This window comes from Arachis hypogaea, chromosome 11, assembly GCF_003086295.3.
Source record: "Arachis hypogaea cultivar Tifrunner chromosome 11, arahy.Tifrunner.gnm2.J5K5, whole genome shotgun sequence".
In the NCBI taxonomy this organism is placed as follows: Eukaryota; Viridiplantae; Streptophyta; class Magnoliopsida; order Fabales; family Fabaceae; genus Arachis; species Arachis hypogaea.
This window is the reverse complement of record NC_092046.1, coordinates 90,449,030-90,472,119: the sequence shown is the minus strand read 5'-3', so window position 1 is coordinate 90,472,119 and position 23,090 is coordinate 90,449,030.

Below are 23,090 nucleotides of genomic sequence, written 5' to 3'. Positions count from 1 at the left end.
ATTTTTGTGGAATATTAAAGGAATCGTTTGACAATTATATATTACCTTTTAAAGGGTTTCTTGCATGTTCAATTTTTTATTTTCATTAGCTTATTTACCATGCATGCTATGTGTTTGTGAAAACGCCCGTATGGCATTGTGCACTATTTTTAGAATTCTTTTATTCTACTACTCTAAATGCTTGCTTTTCACAAAACCCTTTTCCATATTTCATTAATTAAATATAATTGTTATTACAAACATGTTGTTAGTTTGAAAGACTTGGTAATCTAACTTGGACATGGAATGCCTGATCTATGCTACTCATGCCTTTGCCAGCATGCCAATAAACATCTTGCATTTAATTGTCCTTACATGCACTTGCTATATTTCCATTGATGAACTGTTCACATGTAGTCATGACCATGTGTTAACGTCATTCTTCTTTATTGTGCATTGATTACCACCTTTCCCGCTCTCTTCCTTGCTCTAACCCTTAGCTTTAAAAAAGTTACTTTCTTTTTCCCTTTTCAGGATGGCCACCAAGAAGGGTAAAAAGAAAGCTACTCCCAAACCACCGGCAAGGAAAGGAATAAAAAGAGCCCCAACTGAGGAACCACAACCCCCATCCACTTGCACATCTTAGCATGCACCGAGGACGGTGCAACCTTTAAGTGTGGGGAGGTCGATACCGATCTCCATGGGTTAGCTATTTTCTTCTTTTCAACACCATTGTTTTATTTTCTTTGTTTGTTCATTATTGCATTTGCATGTTTAATTGCATGTTTGTTTGATTTTATGCATTTAGCTACTGCTTGGTTGAGAAATAATAAGTTTCTTTTTAAAGACCCTATTTTTGAAAAATTTTCACAAATTTAAAATCAAAATTTTTGTGTTAAACTTATCAGAAGTTGTATTTGGAACATGGTTTTTGTGCCAAAGAACACACAACCTGTGAGATTTTGAGCTTATTTACATGGTTACATTATTTAACCATAAACTTTTATTCTTGTGTGTTTTCTTCTCTATAATTGCAATATTTTCTTTGTTCCATTCTATATGTCCATTATTTAGTATATTTACATGCTTGCATATGATTGAGGCCATTATTTGAATTTTTACTCACTTATCCCAAATAAGCCTACCCTTTCAATCACCTTTGTTTGCCACCTTGAGCCTTTTAATCCCATTTATTCTATATTTTACCACATCACTAGCCTTAAGCAGAAAAACAAATTAAATACCCCAATTGAATCTTTGGTTAGCTTAAGGTAGAGATTACGCATCAACTAAGTGTGGGGAAATTGTAGGAACATGGGTTAAATAAGGGAATGTATCATGTTTCTTATTTATTTGAATATTGGGAATTTGGGAACTGATAAACCCCGATTTCGTGATTTATCTTGTGCTTATTTTAGGGGATTTTGTCACTTTTTCTCACATTTATTCAATGAAATAGCATGATTTTATAATTCTCCCTTGAATTTTGCTTAAATGTAAAAACATGCTTTTTAGGCCCTAAATTGGTGATTTTAATTCACTTTAATTCTATTCGATGCCTTGATGCGTTTGATGAGTGATTCCAGGTCCGTAAGGCAAGTATTGGATGGAAGAAATGAGGAGAAAAGCATACAAAAAGGGAGAATGTATGGAGAAACAAAGGTTGGGAATACACAAAGGACGCCCACGCGCACCAGGCGCGCACGCGCAAAAGTGATTTCACCTACGGACGCGCCGGCGTACATGCCGCGTCCGCGCGGATTGAGAATTTGCCATCGACGCGCATGCGCACATGGCGCGCATGCGTCGATACTCTCACATGGCCTACTTGAAGGCAAAACGCTGGGGGAAATTTCTTTGCTGCCCAGGCCCAAATCCAACTTGTTTTTGAGTGTATTTCATGCAGAACTGAAGTCCAAGCAAAGGGGGGAGCAATTAGTTTAGCCAACATGAACCTTTATTTAGTTTACTAGAGAGAGAAGCTCCCTCTTCTCTCTAGAATTAGGTTAGTATTAGGTTAGATTATCTCAATTTCATGTTAAAATATTAGATCTCATCTTATTTCCTTGATAATTTCTCATTTCTACATCTTGACCCTCTTAGTTTTTATGTCAATTCCTCATTTTGCTCTCTTTTGTGTTGATGACTCATGTTGGATTTATTTACATTTAATGCAATTTGATGTTGATGTTTCTTTGATTGATGAATTGAGTTGTGACCTCACTTTTCTTGCAATTAATAGTGGTAGATTTTAGTATCTTTGCAATTTATGTTGTTGATTTTTATTGCACTCCAAGTGTTCGATAAAATGTTCTCTTTATTTCTTGAGTAGTTTTATCAACTCTTGGCCTATGCCAAGGGACTTGAGTGATCTTGAGTTTTTGGACATAATGGATTTGGTAATTTGAGAACCCTGTGTGATCAATTTGAAGCTCATTGACGCTAACCCACTACTAAGCTAATTAGTAGGTAGGTTAGGACTTATGGGTGGATGTGATTAGGCCTATTTGACATACTTCCGGTCTAGGAGTAAATATTACGTACTTAAGGCTTTGAGAAGTAGACTTAATGGGTTGGCCTCTCATAATTGTCAATAATAGGTTTGTTAACTGGGATGGTGATCTCAAGTACCCAAGTCTTAGCCAAGAGTTCTTTATTTTGTTTCCTTTACTTACTCGCTCAATTTACTTTCTTGCCATCTCATAAACAAAAGCCCCCCTTTTTACCCCATCATAACCAATACGCATGCACTCCATTGTGTCCTAGGGAGACGACCCGGAGTCTAAATACTCTGGTTAATTTTTATTTGGGGTTTGTTACATGTGACAACCTAAATTTTTGATGTGGGAATTGTTTGATGGTTTAGAGCTATGCTTACAACGAAGTAATTCTTTCTATAAGAAGAAAATCTAGACCATCGAGCAAAAAACTCGTCCATCAAAATGGCGCCGTTGTCGGGGAACCAATGGTGCTATGTTATTGGTTATTGTACATATTGTGAATAGCTTGAACTTTGGTTTGTTTGCCAGTTTTTACTAGTTAGGGTTTTATCTTCTTTATTTCTTTTTGCCTTTTGTCTTTATTTTCTATTTCATTATGAATTCTCATCCTTTTGGCTATGAGCGTAGTTCAAACTATGTTGTAGGAAATGGAAGTTCCAATGAGGATATGCATCAAGGATTCGGAAATCAAGGATGGGAGGAACTTCAAGCTTATGAACAACCTTCATGGCAACAACCTCCTACGAACTCCTATGGGTATAATTCTGATCTTAATGTATACCTGTCCAATGTGTGTGATGACCTTTATTGTGGCTGTCAACCACAATCATCATATGCATGTGACCCCATCCCTCAATATAGCTACACATCATACTCACAAGCCTCACACCAATATTCCACTCTACATGACCATAATTCATACATACCATATCAACCACCGTTCGAATCATATATAGAACAACCACCATCACAATACCAATATTCCCAAGAACCATAAATTCCACATACACCACCTCAAGAACTCCACCAACATGAACCACCTTCCGTTTACAACAATCTTCCCTTAACCGATGAACTCTCTCTTCTAACACCACCGCCTCCCGACGAAGCCTTTATATCAGAACTGAGAGACCTTGAATCTTGCATCCTAAGGCGACAAGAGGAGGATGAAACTAAGTTTAAGGAGCTAAGAGTAAAGATAGCTAGCATGGTAGAGACCGTGAATCACTTAACATCTAACCTAAGTTCATGCACCTTGAGTACCCCATTGTTGAATGTGGAGAGACAATCAAGGAGATCTGTGAGGATGTGAACTTGAAGCTCCATGGTGAGGAAGATGAATTGAGGCAAGAAGGACAACAAGAGGAGAAGATAGAGATTAGTGCACAGAAGGAAGTAGTGGATGGATGTTTAGAATACGTTGAGCACATAAAGGAATACCGAATTGAAGAACCCTCTTCCAAGAAGTTTGAAGGGGATGTTGAAGGAAAGAGTAATGTTGCGGAAGTAAACAGAGAGTTGGAGGAAATTGATGAGAAAGTGGATTCCATCACTACTGATTTTTTGCCCATGTTGATCAACCCCCTTGACGATCTTGTTGAACCCTTCCCCAGTGGATTAGAAAGCAAGGTTGAGGAAGACTTGAACCCTCCAAGGCCTACTGAAGATGAAGAACTGGGAGAAGTATTCCAAGCAACAAGTGCTCCTATTTATGATGATTCCGAATCAACATATGATCCTTTCGAGTTTGAAGAGTCCTTCCCCAAAATGTCTAGATTCGATGATGAGGTAGATTTTACTTTGCCTCCTATCTATGATAAGAGTGATGGGGAAGAAATAGAAGAAATTGGTGAAGAAGGATGTGAACTTGAGGAAGCTTGGCATGAGGAGGAACTTGAAGAACCTTGCCAAGTGGTGGAAACCTCTAGAAGAGGATGGACGGGAGTAGAACATGCTTTATCAAGATCTTTGGGAACCCCTCCACCTAGTTCGTCATCAAATCCTCCACTTGAGTGGGTAAAACTTCTAACTCTCAGCTTTATTATCCCACTTGAGTATGGTTTGCTTGAAACGGATGGCCAACTCAGGGCACTTTGTGGAATTAAGCAAAAGAGGAGGATGTTTAGTGGTTGGCGATCTAAATCTAGGTTTATTATGGTAGGAAGCTCGAAATTGGAGAGCATGGATTGGTGTAATGCTCAAGTAAATGGGTCTAGGAGAGTAGTTTGGTGCTTCCATGAGAATTCTATTTTCTCGTCACCCGGACAAAGTCAAGGCAATCAACTAGAAGATGGGTGCGAGGACAAGATATGGGATCCTGGATTATCCTATGATAGTCAATTTCGGGAGCTCGCGTCTTGGAAAGAACCTACTCATGTAAAACCAGAAAAAAAAAATTTAAAAATCCATGTGCATTGATAAGTCATGTTTGCTTTTATGATTCAAAAAAAAAATAAAATAAAATAAAAAAATAATAAGTGAATAAATAAGCGGACAAAATTACCCCAATGCTAAGTTAATGAAAAGATCAATGCACATGTGATAAAAGTAAAGAAATATCAAAAATTTGGTACACGAGTATGGAAATCATACAAAAGTGGAAATTATGGGTAGCTAGGCATGAATTTAAAAGTATATAGAGTGTATGTATATTAGGTGAGAGCTTAGGTTAGTCAAAGATTCATATTATAGCTCACTTGGCCATACATGTACCCTTAGCTTTACCTCAACCCCATTACAACCCTGAAAAGACCTCATGATGTTTGCATTAGTATACTAAATATTTGTGGATTGGTTAGATGAAGAACAAAGTTTAGAAAGCATGATTAGAGAAGAGTAGAGTGATTAACCCTAGACACTTGAGAGATTAGAGTGATATACACTACCAGTGAGGGTTCAATGCTTGATTCTATGTTCCCTGCTTTCATGAGCTATCTTCTTACAAGTTTACTTGTCTTTTATTGCATGATTTGAATTAGTGAAATCTGATTTATACATTCTTTTGCATGTAGTTGCATTCACATAGATAGGTTGCATTTCATACATTCTACCATTTCTCTTCACTTTTATAGCTTCTCTTGAGCTTAGCATGAGGACATGCTAATGTTTAAGTGTGGGGAGGTTGATAAACCACAATTTTATGGTTTATCTTGTGCTCAATTGAGTGGATTTTATCAATCTTTCATACACTTATTCATATGATTTGCATGAGTTTACGTTTTCCTTCCTGATTTTGTGCTATGATTGAAAATATGCTTCTTTGGTCTTATATTTGCTAATTATTAATCTTCTCTTATTACCATTCGATGCCTTAATATGTGTGTTAAGTTCTTTTAGAGATTACAGGGCAGGAATGGCTCAGAGGATGGAAAGAAAGCATGCAAAAGTGGAAGGAATACAAGAAGTTGAAGAAATTGCTAAGCTGTCCAGCCTGACCTCTTCGCACTCAAACGGTCATAACTTGAGCTACAAAGGTCCAATTGAGATAGTTCCAGTTACGTTGGAAAGCTAATGTCTGGAGCTTCGCAACGTTATATAATTTACCATAGATGCCTTGAAGCCAGGTGACGTGAGCGCGTGGATCACGCGGACGCGTGACATGGCAAAAGTGTAATCCACACAAACACGTGGACGACGCTTCCGCGTCACTTTCCTGCGACCTGTACATACCAAAATACATTGGGTTGATTTCTAGGCTTTTTTTAACCCAGTTTTTGGCCCAGATAACACAGATTAGAGGCTATAAAGTGGGGGAATGCATCCATTCATAAACAGGCCTTCAATTATTTACTTTTCATAGTTTAGATGTAGTTTTTAGAGAGAGAGGTTTTCTCCTCTCTCTTAGGTTTTAGGATTAGGATATCTTATTATTTCAAGTTAGTATTCCAACTCTTTGTCAGGTTCAATGTTCCTTTTTAATTATTTTCTCAATTTAATTTATGAACTCTTCCATGTTACATATGATTCTCTTAATTAATGTTATTTGAGGTATTTCAGTTTATGATTACTTTTTTTTATTTATGTTACTGTTGTTTCCAATTTGAAGACATTTTTATTCGAGTAAGTTTACTTTTCCCCTTTTGGCCTTGGTTAAGTAATTGGTAACTCATGAGTTATCAAACTCAACGTGATTGATAATTGTTGTCTCTGCTAATTGAATTGAACTTCAATAACTCCAGTCCTTTCTTAAGAATTGACTAGGACCTGAGGATCAAACTAATTGGTCCACTTGACCTTCCTTTGCTTTTGTAAAGGCTAACTAAGTAGGATTAAAACTCAATTCTCATCACCATTGATAAGGATAACTAGGATAGGACTTCCAAGAGTTTTATTTTACAGTTATTTATTTATTTTACTTGCAATTTAAATTACTTATTCATTACTTTCAAAACCCCCAATTTACAAAACTCATAACCAATAATAAGAACACCTCCCTGCAGTTCCTTGAGAAGACGACCCGAGGTTTGAATAGTTCGGTTTATAAATTTTCTTGGGTTTGTTACTTATGACAACCAAAATGTTTGTAAGAAAGGACTTTTGTTGGTTTAGAAGCTATACCTACAACGAGGATTTATTTGCGAATTTCTAGACCACGCAAAAGTTCTCTCTTCAGTAGGCTATTTGGGGTAAGTGAGTTAATAAAATAACGGCGTCAATCATATGCATGCATATAACACATTAAATATTGGACATATAGGATGGAACAAAATATAGATCACAATCATAGAGAAGCAAACACACAAGAATAAAATTTTATGGTTAAATAGTGTAACCATGTTATTAAGCTCAAGTCTCACAGGTTGTGTGTTCTATCTTTTAACTATGTTCCAAATACAACTTCCAAACAAGTTTAACACAAAAGTTTTGATTTAAATTAGTGAATTTTTTTTAAAAATAGGGTCCTAAAAAGAAACTTATTGATTTTTAACCAATTAGAACATGCATGCAAATAACCTATTACTATGCAATTTTATCCTATCCTAAACAAAAGAAAAATTAAATAAATATCCTATTCTATTGGTGCTAAGAAAGAGAAATTACCTCCGGAAGTCAAGTACTGACCGACCTCCCCACACTTAAAGCTTGGCACCGTCCTCAGTGCCATCAGTCAGGAACAAAGGGGGGCTGGTAGCAGCATCTCCACAATCGGGACCGTCATGGCTCCCTGTGCTGGTAAATGAAGTGGAGTCCAGGGTGTCTGGTTCTTCTTTAAGTGGGTGGTTACCAACAAGCAGCTCCTTGAGGTATGTGAATCGGCGCTTGTTACGTCGCTCCCTTTGCTTTCCTTTCCGGTCAAGCCAGTCTAGCCTCTCAAGTATCTAATGGAGCAGTTGGTTTGTTGAAGGTGCTTGTGATGTGGAAGGAGAAGGAATATCTTTGGCCAGTTCTAAAGGCCGGCTAGTAGTGGCTGCTGGAGGTCTGATATACTTCCCATTAGGGACGACTTGATCATCTCGCGGGATCATGACCTTGGTGTCCCCAGCTCTATAGGAGACTCCGGCTGCTGAGACTAGATCTGAAACCAAGGTGGGAAAAGATAAGTTGCCCGCAATCTGTTCGTGTCATATAGCATGCCGAATGTGTCTTGGTAAATTGAGGTGCTGGTCTGTAAGGATACACCAGAGTAAAACAGCCATGTCTGTAGTGAAGGAGGACTCGTGAATGCTCGGAAAGATGTAATGGGACATAATCTGTGCCCATACTCATGCCTCCAAGGTGAGTGCTGAAGCCAATATGCTCTTAGGTCGAGATCGATGGTATCCATAGATCCATCTGCTGCCAGGTTGTGCTATAACTCTGAGAATGGCATCCCAGTCAAATTGGTATGTCTGGCGTTTGAATGAGGCTTCGTGGAATGCGTTCAATCCTTCTGGAGCAGGGGGAAGATCTAAAGCTTACTAAATGGCCTTTTCTGTTATGGGGACTTGCTTCTGACGGACGTACACAAACTGCATAGTTGGCATGTGAAAATTGGAGTAGAATTCAAGTACCCATGAAAGATTAACATGCCGTGGCTGTCTCCGTAGGAATCCCCATTGTCTTTGCTCAATGCGGGGCTCAACAAATTCAACAATGTTAGTCGGGAGGATGAGTAGATACTCATTGTTATAGTTTCTCTCAGCCAGGATGGGGAACATCTGCTCACAGTAGCGGTTAGTGAACCGCGCAGTGCCCTTTGCTGGAAAAGCTTTCTCTTTTTCATCGACCTTGATGATCCTCTTGATTCGTTTTGTTGAGGGCTTTACTGCTGTTGAAGATGGTTCTGCCACTAGTGCTCTTTTTGTTCCTTTTCTTGCTGGTGGTTTGGGAGTAGCTTTCTCTTTACCCTTCTTGGTGGCCATCCTGAAAAAGGAAAAAGAAAGTAATATGTAAAGCTAAGGGTTTGAGCAAGGAAGAGGATGGTATAGGTGATAATCAATACACGGTAAAGAAGGATGTCATGTGAAAAGTTCATCAATGGAAATATAGCAAGTGCATGTGATGGCAATTAGATGCAAGATGTTTATTGGCATGCCGGCAAAGGCATGAGTAGCATAGATCAAGCATTAAATGTCCAAGTTTGATTATCAACTCTTCCAAACTAACAATCTGTTTGTATTGACAATTATATTTAATCAATAAAATATAAAAGGGGTTTTGTGAAAAATAGGCGTTAGAGTAGTAGAATAGAATAATATAAAAACAATGCACAATACCATACGGGCTTTTTCACAAACACATAGCATGCATGGTGAATATGTTATTGAAAGTATTAAATTGAACATGCAAGCAACCCTTTAAGAAGTAGTATTAATCGACAAACAAGTCCACAATAACTCACAAGCAAAATGTAAAAGAAAACAGTTACCCAATTAAGTTTATAACACCAATTAAAGGAAAAAAGAAAAGAAAAAGAAAAAAAAAAGAAAATATAGAAAATGAGAGTAAAAAGAAAAAAAAGAAGAAAACATTAATAAAAATAAGAAAAAGTAAGGAGGAAAGAAAGAAAGAAAAGAACCCTGACAATGAAAGTGAAAAATAATGAAGAGAGAAAGTAAAAGGTGAGAAAGAATAAAGAAGGAAGAAGGGAGAAGAAAGAAATAAGAAGGCGAAAGAAAAGATTTGGATTGGGGGAAGAAAAGATAAGATATCTGGCGCTGATCTTGATAAGCTGTGCGTCGCATGTGACCCGAACGCGTGGGGCACGCGGTCGCGTGATTTGTAACAATTTCAGGTGACGCGGACGCGTGGGTCACGCGCACGGGTGACCTGATTTGTGCTATTGGCGCGAGTGCAGCCTCGCGTATGCACAACTCTCTATTTTACACGTACATTGTCAAAAATTTGGGTGACGCGTGCGTGTGAATGGCCATATTTTGAAAAGCGACGCGGCCGCGTGGGGCACGCGTTCGGTGGTAGGGCTTGTGCTTCCAGCACCATTCCAGCCCCACTCCATCATAACTCTCTGCCATACACATTTTTACGTCGATTTCGCAGGGTCACGCGTGCGCATGGGCGACGCGCACGCGTGGGTGGCTGATTTTTAAGTGACGCGGACGCGTCGGTGACGTGTTCGCATGGGCATGCTTGTGCCTAAGGGACGCCTCTAGCCACACCCCCGCGTGACTCTCTGCTTCTTTTCTTCCTTGTTTCGAATGCACCTGTGACGCGGACGCGTCAGCGATGCTTGCGCGTCGTGTGTCTCTTTTTTTTTTATGTATGCAGAATGCAAATGCAAATGCAGGCTATATGCAGCTATATACAGAGATTATGAGAAGAGTCATCAATAAAAATAGAATAAAGTAAAATAAAACTAAGGCTAAAATGGAATAATCATACCATGGTGGGTTGTCTCCCACCTAGCACTTTGCTTTTACGTCCTTAAGTTGGACGGTCTTCAGGCTCATTCTGCTTCTGTTGGTGGGTCTTCCAAGAGGAAAACCTCTAGTTCTTTGTGATCCTTCATCTTTTCTCCATGATAAAGCTTCAAGCGGTGTCCATTGACCTTTAGGAATTTGGAGCTAGAAGGATGACACAGGTGAAAAACTCCGTATGGCTCTGCCTTTTCTACTCTGTAGGGACCTTCCCATCTTGATCTTAGTTTGCCTGGCATAAGCCTCAGTTTGGAATTATAATGAAGATCTAACTCCCCTGGTCTGAACTCTCTCCTTTTTATGTGCTTGTCATGGACAGCCTTCATCTTCTCCTTGTATCGTCTGGAGTTGTCATATGCTTCTAGGAGAAGATTCTCCAATTCTGCTAGTTGCAGCTTTCTTTTAGCACCAGCTTATTCAAAATTCATATTGCATTCCCTTACAGCCCAGAAAGCCTTGTGTTCCACCTCTATTGGAAGGTGGCAAGCCTTTCCGTATACCAAGCGGAAGGGGCTCATCCCAATGGGTGTCTTATACGCTATTCTATATGCCCAGAGTGCATCTTGTAGCCTGGCACTCTAGTCTTTCCTATGAGGCTTTACTATCTTTTGCAGAATGCATTTGATTTCTCTGTTAGGCACTTCTACTTGTCCATTGGTCTGGGGATGAGAAGCTGTTGCTATTTTGTGAACTATCCCATGCTTCTTCAATAATCCTGTTAGTCTCCTGTTACAAAAGTGAATGCCTTGATCGCTCACGATTGCTCGTGATGATCCAAAATGACAAATAATATGGTTTCTAACAAAGGAAACAATAGTGTTAGCATCATCAGTACGAGTAGAAATTGCTTTCACCCATTTGGAAACATAATCTATGGCTAACAGTATATAAAGGTAACCATTAGAGTTTGGAAATGGGCCCATGAAGTCAATGCCCCAAACATAAAAAATTTCACAGAAAATCATAATCTGTTGAGGCATCTCATCCCTCTTGGATATATTACCAAATCTTTGGCATGGGGAACAAGATTTAAAAAATTCAGCAGCATCTTTAAAAAGAGTAGGCCACCAGAATCCACAGTCTAAGATTTTTCTAGCTGTTCTTTGAGGGCCAAAATGTCCTCCACTCTCAGAAGAGTGGCAGGCCTCTAAATTGGACTGGAATTCTGTTTGAGGCACACACTTTCTAATTGCCTGGTCAGCACCACACCTCCATAAATATGGGTCATCCCATATATAATATTTAGACTCGCTTCTCAGCTTGTCCCTTTGATGGTTAGTAAAATTGGGAGGGAAAGTATTCATAACTAGATAATTAGCTACAGGTGCATACCAAGGAACTACTTTAGATACTGCATGCAAGCTATCAAATGGAAAAGCATCATTTATAGGAGTAGACTCATCCTTATGTGCTCAAGGCGACTCAAGTGGTCTGCCACTAAATTCTGGTTACCACTCCTATCCTTAATTTCTAAATCAAACTCTTGCAGCAGCAATATCCAACGTATCAACCTTGGTTAGGACTCCTTTTTAGCTAATAAATATTTTAGAGCTGCATGGTCTGAGTACACTACTACATTAGTACCAAGTAAATAGACTCGGAATTTATCCAGAGCAAAAACAATAGCAAGAAGCTCTTTTTCAGTAGTAGTTTAATTAGACTGAGTAGCGTATAAGGTTTTAGACGCATAAGCAATTACGAAGGGATCTTTACCTTCGCGCTGAGCCAACGCTGCTCCTACTGCATGGTTGGAGGAATCACACATAATTTCAAATTGTTGGCTCCAGTCTGGTCCTCTCACAATCGGAGCTTGAGTCAGGGCGATCTTCTATTTATCAAACGCTTTCATGCAATCTTCACTGAACTCGAACTAAATATCTTTCTGTAGTAGTCTGGATAAAGGTAATGCTACCTTACTGAAGTACTTAATGAATCTCCTGTAAAAACCTGGATGGCCTAAGAATGAACAGACTTCCCTCAAGGAGGAGGGGTAAGGTAAACTAGAAATGACATCCACCTTTGCTGGACCTACTGAAATACCAGTTTTAGAGACAACATATCCTAGAACAATCCCTTGTTTTACCATAAAATGACATTTTTCAAAATTCAATACAAGGTTTGAACTAACACATCTGTCTAACACTCTAGCTAAACTATCTAGACAGAGGTCAAATGAATCACCATATATGATGAAATCATCCATAAATACTTCCATACAATTCTCAATAAGATATGAGAAGATACTCATCATGCATCTTTGGAAAGTAGCCGGTGCATTACATAAGCCAAAAGGCATCCTTTTGTATGCATACGTTCCAAAGGGACATGTAAAAGTGGTCATCTCCTGATCTTAAGGAGCTATATGAATTTGAAAGTAGCCTATATAACCATCTAAAAAGCAATAATAGGATTTACCTGATAGGCGATTGAACATCTGATCAATAAATGGAAAGGGGTAATGATCCTTACGAGTAGCTTGGTTGAGACGCCTATAGTCAATGGAAACCCTCCATGCATTCTGCACTCTAGTTGTCAGGAGCTCTCCGTGCTCATTCTTTATTGTTGTGACTCCAGACTTCTTGGGCACCACTTGTACTGGACTGATCCATTTACTGTCTGAGATGGGATAAATGATATTTGCTTCAAGTAGCCTGGTCACTTCTTTCTTGACAACTTCTAAGATGGTGGGATTCAATCTTCTTTGGGGTTGATGGACGGGTTTTGATTCCTCTTCTAAATATATTCTGTGATCACAAACTTGAGGACTGATGCCTACTATATCCGCCAAGCTCCATCCAATTGCTTTCTTATGTTTTCTCAGCACACTAAGCAATTGTTCTTCCTATTGGGAAGTGAGTTCCCTTGGAATGATGACTGGGAACTTCTGATTGTCCTTAAGGTAAGCATACTTGAGGTGTGGAGGAAGGGGCTTCAATTCCAATTTCTATTCATGGCTAGGCTCTGGATCATCTGGGGCTAGTGGTAATGGTAAAGTGTCTTCATTATGTTCAGAGGGTGTCCCCACACTTAGACCTTGCTCCATGTGCTTCTCTTCTAATTCTTCTTGGTGAACTTCAGATATAGTTTCATCAATGATGTCGCACTGAAAGATAGAATGATCTTCCGGAGGGTGCTTCATAGCTTCATTTAAACTGAAACTCACTGTTCTGCCATCTATCTCAAAGGAGTAAGTTCTTGAGAATGCATCCAGCTTGAACTTTAAAGTTTTCAGGAATGGTCTTCCAAGCAGGATTGATGATGGTCTTCCTAAGTCATTAGGGGGCATTTCCAGGATATAGAAGTCAGTGGGAAATGTGAGCCCCTTAATGCTCATTAATACATCTTCAGCAATTCCAACTACTGTAATAATGCTTTTATCTGCTAACACAAAACGAACTACTGACCTTTTTAAGGGAGGGAGCCTTAGAGTATCATATATAGACAATGGCATTATACTAACACATGCTCCTAAGTCACACATGCAATCAGAAAATATTACACCTCCAATGGTACAGTTAATCATGCATGGACCTGGATCACTACATTTTTCAGGTATACCTCCCATTAAAGCAGATATAGAACTACCTAAAGGAATAGTTTCTAACTCATTAATTTTATCTTTATGTATGCATAAATCTTTTAGAATCTTTGCATATTTAGGTACTTGCTGAATAACATCAAAAAGAGGAACAGTTACCTCAACCTTTTTGAAAATTTCTACCATTTTGGGATCAAGTTCCATCTGCTTTCTGGACTTCCTTGCAAGATGCGGAAATGGGAGAGGAATGGTGCCATTTGCAGCTTCTGCATCTTTTGGTGCTCCATTCCTTTGCTGAGTTACTTCTTCTTCAACCTTGCTTGTACTTCCTCTTCTTCTTTAGCATCTTCCACTTCTATCACATCCTAAGCTGGGGCGTGTACTTGTGGGCTTGGCTCCTCTTGGTTCCTCTCTTGCAGTGTGGTTCCAGACCTCAAAGTAATGGCATTTATGGTCCCTTGGGGTTATGTAAGGGTTGAGAAGGAATTCCACTGGAATTTAAAGGTTGGTTAGTGGAAGTAGGTAATAAATCTATCCGGGCGGCGAGAGCTTGTAAAGTGGCATTCAGACCATTTAGAGTAGAGTTTAGTGTAGTCTGCATGTCTTGTTGTCCTTGTGCAAGAGGACGAAGCATCTTGTCATTTGATGAGGAAGTGGGATAAGTGATATATGGTACTTGTTGTTGGTTTTGCTGGGGTCTTTGTGATTGCCTTAGGTGAGGAGCTCTGTAAGGCTGGTTCTGATTCTGCTGTCTATTGTTATTATTCCACCTCTGATTTCCTTGGTTGTCTCTGCCTCCTCTGTTATAGTTGTCCCTCCAGCCATGGTTGGAATTATCTCTCTAACTTTTGTTGGACTTGTCCTGCCATCCTTGGTTATAGTTCCCACCTTTGTTGTAGTTGCCGCCTTGTTGATTGTATCCTTGATTCGGGTGGTCATAAAAATTATGAGTTACTGCCACAGTATTGTCTTCTTGTTGGAGTTGCGGGCATTCATCAGTATAATGACTATAATCAGCACATATGCCGTATACTCTTTGGGATACCAACTGTTGGCTTTGCTGTGGTGGGGAAGGCTGAGCTTGTTGTTGTTGATTCAATTGTAATTGCTTCAGTAGGTTGGTCATTTCACATATACTCTGTGTAAGAGCAGAAGTCTCAGTGCTAGAGGAAACTTCTGCAACAGCTTTCGAGTGGCTATTCCTGTGCCTATGATTCCTGGTAGACTCAGCTAAGTCGCTGATCAATTGCCATGCTTCATCTGCGGTCTTGTACTTCTTCAGAGATCCATTACTAGCACCATCTAGTGTAGTCTTATCGCGAGGCTTCTTGCCTTGAGTAAAATAGTTGATCAATACTAGCCTGTCAATTATGTGATGTAGGCATGCGTCCAGAAGGATTTTAAAATGCTCCCAATACTCAAAGAGAGTTTCTGATTCACCTTGAACAATGTAGGAGATCTCTTTTCTCAGTCTATCTGTAACTTTAGCTAAAAAGTATTTCTCCAAAAATTCTCTCTTGAGCGTATCCCAATTGGTAACAGTTACTTCAGGTTGGGAGTAGTACCACTCCCTCGCCTTTCCCTCAAGAGAAAACGGGAAGGCAGTTAACAAAATAGAAGTTTCATTCGCACCCTGACGCCTAATAGTAGAACAGGCTGTCTGAAAATCCCTAAGGTGCTTGATGGGCTCCTGAGCAGGTAAGCCATGAAACTTGGGCATCAAGTTGATTAGTGTAGTTTTCAGTTCAAAATCTGTAGCCAGAGTCAGATGATGCACTTGATATGGCTGCATTGAAAAATCAGATGCTGCCATGTTATCTGCACATGAATCAACTGAATCAGTAGTAACGGAGCTTGTTTTGCTGTCAGATGGTGGTTCAGATTTGCCCTCAGAAGAGACTGGTGAATCGATAACAATCACTTCACCACCTTCGGAGGCTAATCGACGTCGAGCTCTCCTAATACGTGAAATAGTTCTTTCAATTTCAGGATCAAACATGGCTAAGCTCGGATCAGGCAGTGAACGCGTCATTCAGTGAAAGAAACATATAGCTCATGATAACAAAATAAAAATAAAATAAAATATGTACACTAATTAATAATTTAGCACACAACTGCAACTCCCCGTCAACGGCGCCAAAAACTGTTGCGTGGCAGAAGTTAGACCAATTAAGAGATTTTAAATAAGAGAATAGCGTTGCAAGTACAGCTCTTAATCAGATAAAATCCGCCTCACCAATTTAAAAAAGGGTGTCACAAAAATTTAGAATAAAAATACTGGGAGTATGAATCCCAGGTCGTCTCCCAATGAGTTGCAGGAAAGGGTGCTATTTTATTAATTAGGAATTTTCCGAGGGTTTTAAGAGTTGAATAATGAGCAATTGAATAATTGTAAATTTAAGCAATAAAAATAAACTAAGAATAATTATTGATATTCTAAATAAAAAAGGCCTTGACTGGGGGAATGATTAATTGGAAGTTCTATCCTTCTTGGGATCTCTTAAGTGTAGTATTAAAAAGGTTGTTATTTTCACTTATTTAACCTTTACTAAATAAAGGAAAGTCAAGTGATTAAGCTAACCCTTATTCGCAAATCCTAGTCCTCTCCCTTGAGAAGGTCTAGCGTTAGTAAATACAGAACTAGCCAACAACGTCTAGATTAATCAACACTTAAGCCTTCCAACTCAAGTGTCTCCTTTTAATCAACCCCCATGTCAAGTATGGAGTTTCCTCCATTGACATGGATATAATACTCAGAAAAATATAAGAAGACATAATAAATTAATTAAAATAAAATAGAGACTGAATTAATTAAAAAGTAATCCTCTTTATCAACAATCCATGAAAATAATCCAATTAGAACTCTAAATAAAATAAATAAGGATATGGAAGAGTAAGGGACAAAGTAAATAAACTAGAATGATGTCTTCAATGGAAGTAATGACTTCTTCAATATCCAAAAGCATAAGCTAATTAACTATGAATGTAAAGAGAACCTAGAGGGGAAGTAATCCTCTCTAAATTCAGATCTAAAAACCTCAAACTATCCTAATGAGAATATGTGAATGTATCTAAAGTTGTGTAAAGAGGTGTGTTGAGTCTGTGTTTCTGGACCAAAAATTGAGTCAAAATGCGGCCCGAAATCGACCCCAGCATTTTCTGTTAATTATGCAGATCGCGCAGGTCACGCGTACGCGTCATCCATGCGTTCGCATTATTCAGCGATTTTCCTTGTCATGCGTAGGCGTCGTCCACGCGTTCGCGTCCTTCGTGCAGACTCCAATCCACGCGTTTGCGTCAGGCACGCGTTTGCATCGGTGCGATTTTCTCCATTCTGCGTGCTCGCGTGAGCCATGTGTGCGCGTCACTATTCGCTAGTCATCTCCTTGGTTTCTTGTGTTCCTTCAATTTTTGCAAGCTTCCTCTCCATTCTCTAAGCCATTTCTGCCCTTTAATGCCTGAAACACTTAACACACGGATCACGGTATCGAATGGTATATAGGAGAATTAAAATATATAAATTAAAGATCTTTGGAAAGCAAGTTTTCAACCACAAAACAAAACTAGGAAGGAATTATAAAATCATACAATTAGTATGAATAAGTGGGTGAAGACTTGATGAAACCACTCAATTAAACACAAGATGAACCATAAAATAGTGGTTTATCAGTATGATCATTCTTTTTCAATCTTAGTTTTATTTTGTTTTGTTTTATTTTTAGTTTTATTTTATTCTATTTTTTTAAGTGTCACTCATAACATCTGTATCAGAATCCCCATTTTACATGCTACATACTGCATAAAAAAAAACAACACACACCACGCGTGCGCGTAGGCCACGCGTGGGCGTCGATCCCAAATCGGCGTCTCCATCAAACGACCAGAAAGTTGGGCTAGAATTGTGCGGCTGGTGTGCGATAGGCATAAATTGGCCCACGCGTGCACGTCCGTGACGCGTACGTGTCACTTTCAGTTTAGCACACCACGCGTAGGCAAGTGCGACGCGCACGCGTCGCATGCAACTACTTGCCCCCTCCAATCAAACAGAGAATTGCGCCAAAACGATGCTGGACTCGTGCATTTAGCACAATTCTGGTCAACGCGTACGCGTGGAACGTCATCTGTATTCACCCTTCTCACGCGTTCCCGTCTACGACTCTTACGCGTCGATGCAATTTTGCCTCAACCACGCGCACGAGTGACCAACGCATACGCGTGGATTCGATTTCATTAACCCCCCTAACACGAGAACCCTAGTTCACTCGCGTGCCCCCTTTCTTCCCCCTCCTCCCTCAACGTTTAAAATTCCCCTCCCCCTTTCCTCCCTAACCATCACCACCAGCCTCCTACCGCGCCACCACCGCCGTTCGCCCCCCCTCTCCCTCCTCTCTTCTTCCCTTCTTCCCCTTATTCCCTCTTTCTCCCCTGCCTCTCCGCTGACCCCAAACCCGCCGCGGCCAACACAGCCCTGCCGTGCCACCTCCCTCCCCCTCTTTTCTTTACCTCCTCTATACTCTCTTCTCTATCCTCTCGCCTTTTCGCCACACCCTTGCCTCCAGTCGGACCGCCGCAGGCAGAACTGGAGCCGCCGTGCCACCACCACCAGCGCCGCCGTACCAACCCCCCTCCACTTCCTATCCCACCTCCGTACTGTGCCTCCCAAGTTTCGCTGTTTCCACCCCTGCACTCCAATTACTTTTTCTTTTTTATTCCATTAAGTCAGTTTGCATATTTCAATTCTGTTCAATTTAGGTTGGTTAGATATGCATGTTTCGTAGTGGATTCTAGGTGCTTAGGTAGCTATGATGTGGTTAGAGGATTTAGGTCTGATAAGTGCTCCGTTCCTACAGATTGATTTATCTGATTTTCACAATTGCCTTGCTGCTTGCATTAGTTAGATATGTTGTGCCCTATGCTAAATTATTATCGATGCTATGTCATCTGTCATTGTTTACTTTTGTGCTAAACTGGTTTCTTGTTGTTGCTGAGTATTATCTGAAATTGTTATGCTCCCATCTGAGTCGCTTTGATTACTTGCTAAATGGATTCTTAATGTCTGATTTTAGTAGAATTCAAATCTGAGTTAGTATTGCTATTCTATTCTGATTTCAAGTTGGTCCTCATTATTAATTCGGTGAATTTACTTCCTTGAATACTTATCTCTTACTATTGCTTGCTTTCTGAATTTGATGAGGCTAGGCTAATTGCATATACCTGCCTATTGCTATTTTGGACTGGCTCACTTGCTACATTCTCCTCAATTTACATATGATTTTAATGCTTGTCATGGCCACTGTTTTCATAAGAAATCCAAACTGCTAAACTGAGTTTAGGCCTAGCCTGCTACTCTCTTCTGTTTTCTAATGTCTAAGTCACATGAGTTACCTTGTTCTTCATGCTGTTGCCTTATATCAATATTCATGTGCTAATTGACAATGCTGGCTTATTGCATGATTCCTGTTGCTATTTTTCTGCAATTTCCTTTCCTTCATCAAGTGCTTCATTCCAATTTCCATTTCAATCCCGCACTTGAATCTTTCAACTCAATCATGCTTGATTATTGCTTACCTTAGTCTAATGCTGCTGTTTTGATTGATAATTCTGCTCAATGCCATTTTACTTGCTAGGTTGGTATAACTTGTTCTAAGTTTCATATCAGCTGCTAATCCTATTTGAAAGTGCTACTGCTTGCATTATTCTGCTGTTTGATTTTCTGGGAACGTCCCTTTTACTGCCGAAATGCTGCCCAAATTTTTTTTGAAAAACTGTTTCACTTAACTTTCACTCATGATTTGACTTTGGCACTTTTGACAATGCAATTTACTTGCTTTACACCAAAGCCATTTCATGAGATACTAGGCTAGCATTTCTATTACGTTTGGTTCCCTCTTTCATTGCATTTCATTGTTGATGATTTTACTTCTCTTCGTGCTTTCTTTACCTGATTTATCATCAATACTCTGCCCTATTTGCTTGAATGTGAGTTGCTTGTTCTTCAATCTTGTGAACTTTTGTTTTCTAGGAACTATAGTACCATGCCACTAATTTTAACTTCCCTTTTTACCTCTTGACTTCATTGACTTCTTAACTTTTCTCTTAGTTTACACTAACCCCTTTCAACCCCTTTCAAGGCATGTCTATTGTTGTTTCTTAACAAACAAGCATTCTACATTTCATTTCATAGTTTTGGATTGTGATTTCTAATTGAATTCTTTGAATTTTACCTTGCATTCAGTCCCACATTCTATATCTTTCTGACTCACTTCATGCTTTAGCTTTTATTCCGCTTTTGCCCATCTACTGCTTGAATTGCTTGCTTACTATTTGCCTTCCTGTTTTTCTGCTTTAGTTTCATAAATTATACCCTGGAAACTCTATTTTTTAGGACATTCATCTGTCACTCTGACAGATATTCTGCATGATGATTCCTGGCGTGAGAAGAACTTCACTCCGCAGGAAAAAAAGATCAACTAATACCTGCAACTGATCCACTCAAGTTTGCAAATCGCTACTGTGAACTGAAATATCCGATCTTTGTGGACAAGAGGCACCTATATTTGGAAAGAACCCTCAGAATTCCACCTGAATTACAACAGTAAACTACAGAGCAAATCAAACAGAGAGGCTGGTTCTTTCTAGAGAGGAATTTGACTAAGGTTAATGCATCCTAGGTCCAGGAATTCTATTGCAACTATTATAAGAAGACCGTGGATGCAGTACAGCTAAGAGGGAAACAGATTTTAGTTACTAAGGAGGCCATTGAAGATATCCTCCATTTCCAGCATAAATCAGATGTGCCAGATGGTTATCAGCAGGCTGAGAAATCCATAAGGTTTATGAGCTTTGATTTGGAGGCAGTGAAGCGCACCATAGCCGTTGATCTTACTGTTCCCTGGGTTACGGACAAGTTGACGGTAAATCCAAAGGGCATCAAGATTATTTATCTTAATGATAATGCTCGTCTATGGCAGCAAATTCTGATCAACTATGTTATGCCAAGCACTCACGAGACAGAGGTGCCAGCTGCCATGATTACTCTCATCTGGTACGTTATGGAAGGCAAGGACCTGTACCTTCCACGATTCATCCGACAGTACATGGCCAGGGTTCATGTTCGAGGCACTCTGCCATTCCCCTATATAATTACCCAGATGGGCCGCCGAGCTGAGGTACCCTGGGAGCTTGAGGATGAGAGGCCACCAGCTGCCGACTGTAGGAAGATCATCCCACACGACAAGAGGTTCGAAGCTCTGGGCCACAGACCTCCTTCTCTTACTGCCTCTGCTAACGCAGCCACATCCTTTACTGCCCCTTCAGTACCTACTGCACCACCCATACCCACAGCACCCTCACCCGCTTTCCAGCCCATCTACCACCTTGTGCATCGACTCTTTGAGCAACTGGATCAGATGGAGCACCGTAACCAGTGGCATTATGAGCGGTCTGAGCATCGCAGTAAGCGACACTACGAGCATCTGAAGCTGATGATCAGGTCGGGAAATACTGACATCCCCTCCGAGCCTGACATACCATCGGAGCCTTCTGAGAAGGAGGCGGATGAGCGAGAGGAGGATGCACAGGCAGAGGATGAGGCAGAGCCTCAGCCTGTGCAACAGGCAGAGCCCCAGCATGAGGAGCCTCAGCATGAACAGCCTGCAGGACCTTAGGCACCTTCACAGCCAGAGCCCACAGAGACCGCAGCCGCACACCCTTCTAGAGGTGACGACCCTTCACACCCAGCTTGACTGAGCATCAAGGACGATGCTATTATATAAGTGTCGGGAGGTCGCCATCTCTGGAAGATCTTATTTTGGTGAACTATTTTAGACCTTTTCATCCTATTTGGTTTCATTTTTTTGTATTTTTATTTTATTTTATCTTATTTTCCTTCCAGTACTTGCACATTTTCTTTTACTGTATTTCTGTTTCTCTCTACTTTATTACATTTTGCACTTTGGGCTGTGTATATCTTAGATATCTAGCTTGATTTGCACTCTTAGTTTATTAGTTGTGATATAGAGAAATATGGATTATTAAGTTTAGTTTACCCTTTTTTTAGCATATGAAAATTTGGTTTAATTGAAAATAGAGAGTAAACTATAAATTTTTAGTTTTTCATAATCTCAACAATCCACTTAGCATAGATATATAGTAATAAATGTTGGTCAATTAACGACATTTTCAAGGAATATATTTATTTTTATAAAAGCCGTTTAAAGATTCACATTGATTTGAGTTGAAACTCTTTACCCTTACTTGCATGATATACATGACTGATATATGGTTTTAGAGCAAAAGAACACACAACCCGTGAGTTTTTGAGCTTAATTGCATGGTTACATTATTTAGCCATAATATTTTATTCTTGTGTGTTTCTTCACTATGATTGCAGACTTTACTTTGTTCTATTCTATATGTCCACTATTTAATGTATTTACATGCTTGCATATGATTGAGGCCATCATTTGTCATTAACTCACTTATTCCAAATAGCCTACTCTTTCAGTCTTTCCTTTGTTAGCCACCTTGAGCCTTTTAATCCCCATTTATTCTGTATTTTACCACATCACTAGCCTTAAGCGGAAAAACAAATTAATTACCCCAAATTGAATCTTTGGTTAGCTTAAGTTAGAGATTGTGTATCAATTTAGTGTGGGGAACCGTGGACACTTAGGTTGATAGGAAAGTGTTAAAATTGACAAAGTACTTGGAATTCGGGTGTATGCTCATGTGAGACCAAAATGATTAAAATACCATGTGCATTGATATGTTATATTTACCTTTATATTCTAAAATAAATAAATAAATAAATAAAATAAATAATTTTAATAAATAATTAAATAAATAAAGGGACAAAATTACCTCAGTATTAAGTTTAGTAAAAGATCAATGCATATGTGATACAAATTAAAAGAAAAGTTGATGCATGAGTATGCGATACAAAAGTGGGAAATTCGGGTAGCTAGGCATAATTTTAGAGTTGTATAGAGTATGTATAAGTTAGGTGAGAACTTAGGATAATCAAGGATTCAATTTATAGCTCACTTGGCCATACATATATCCTCACCCTTGCCTTAACCCCTTTACAACCTTGAAAAGACCTCATGATGTTTGCATGTGTACATTAAATATTTGTTGATTGGTTAGATGAAGAACAAAGTTTTAGAAAGCATGACTAGAGAAGAGTAGAGTGATTAATCCCAAACATTGAGTGATTAG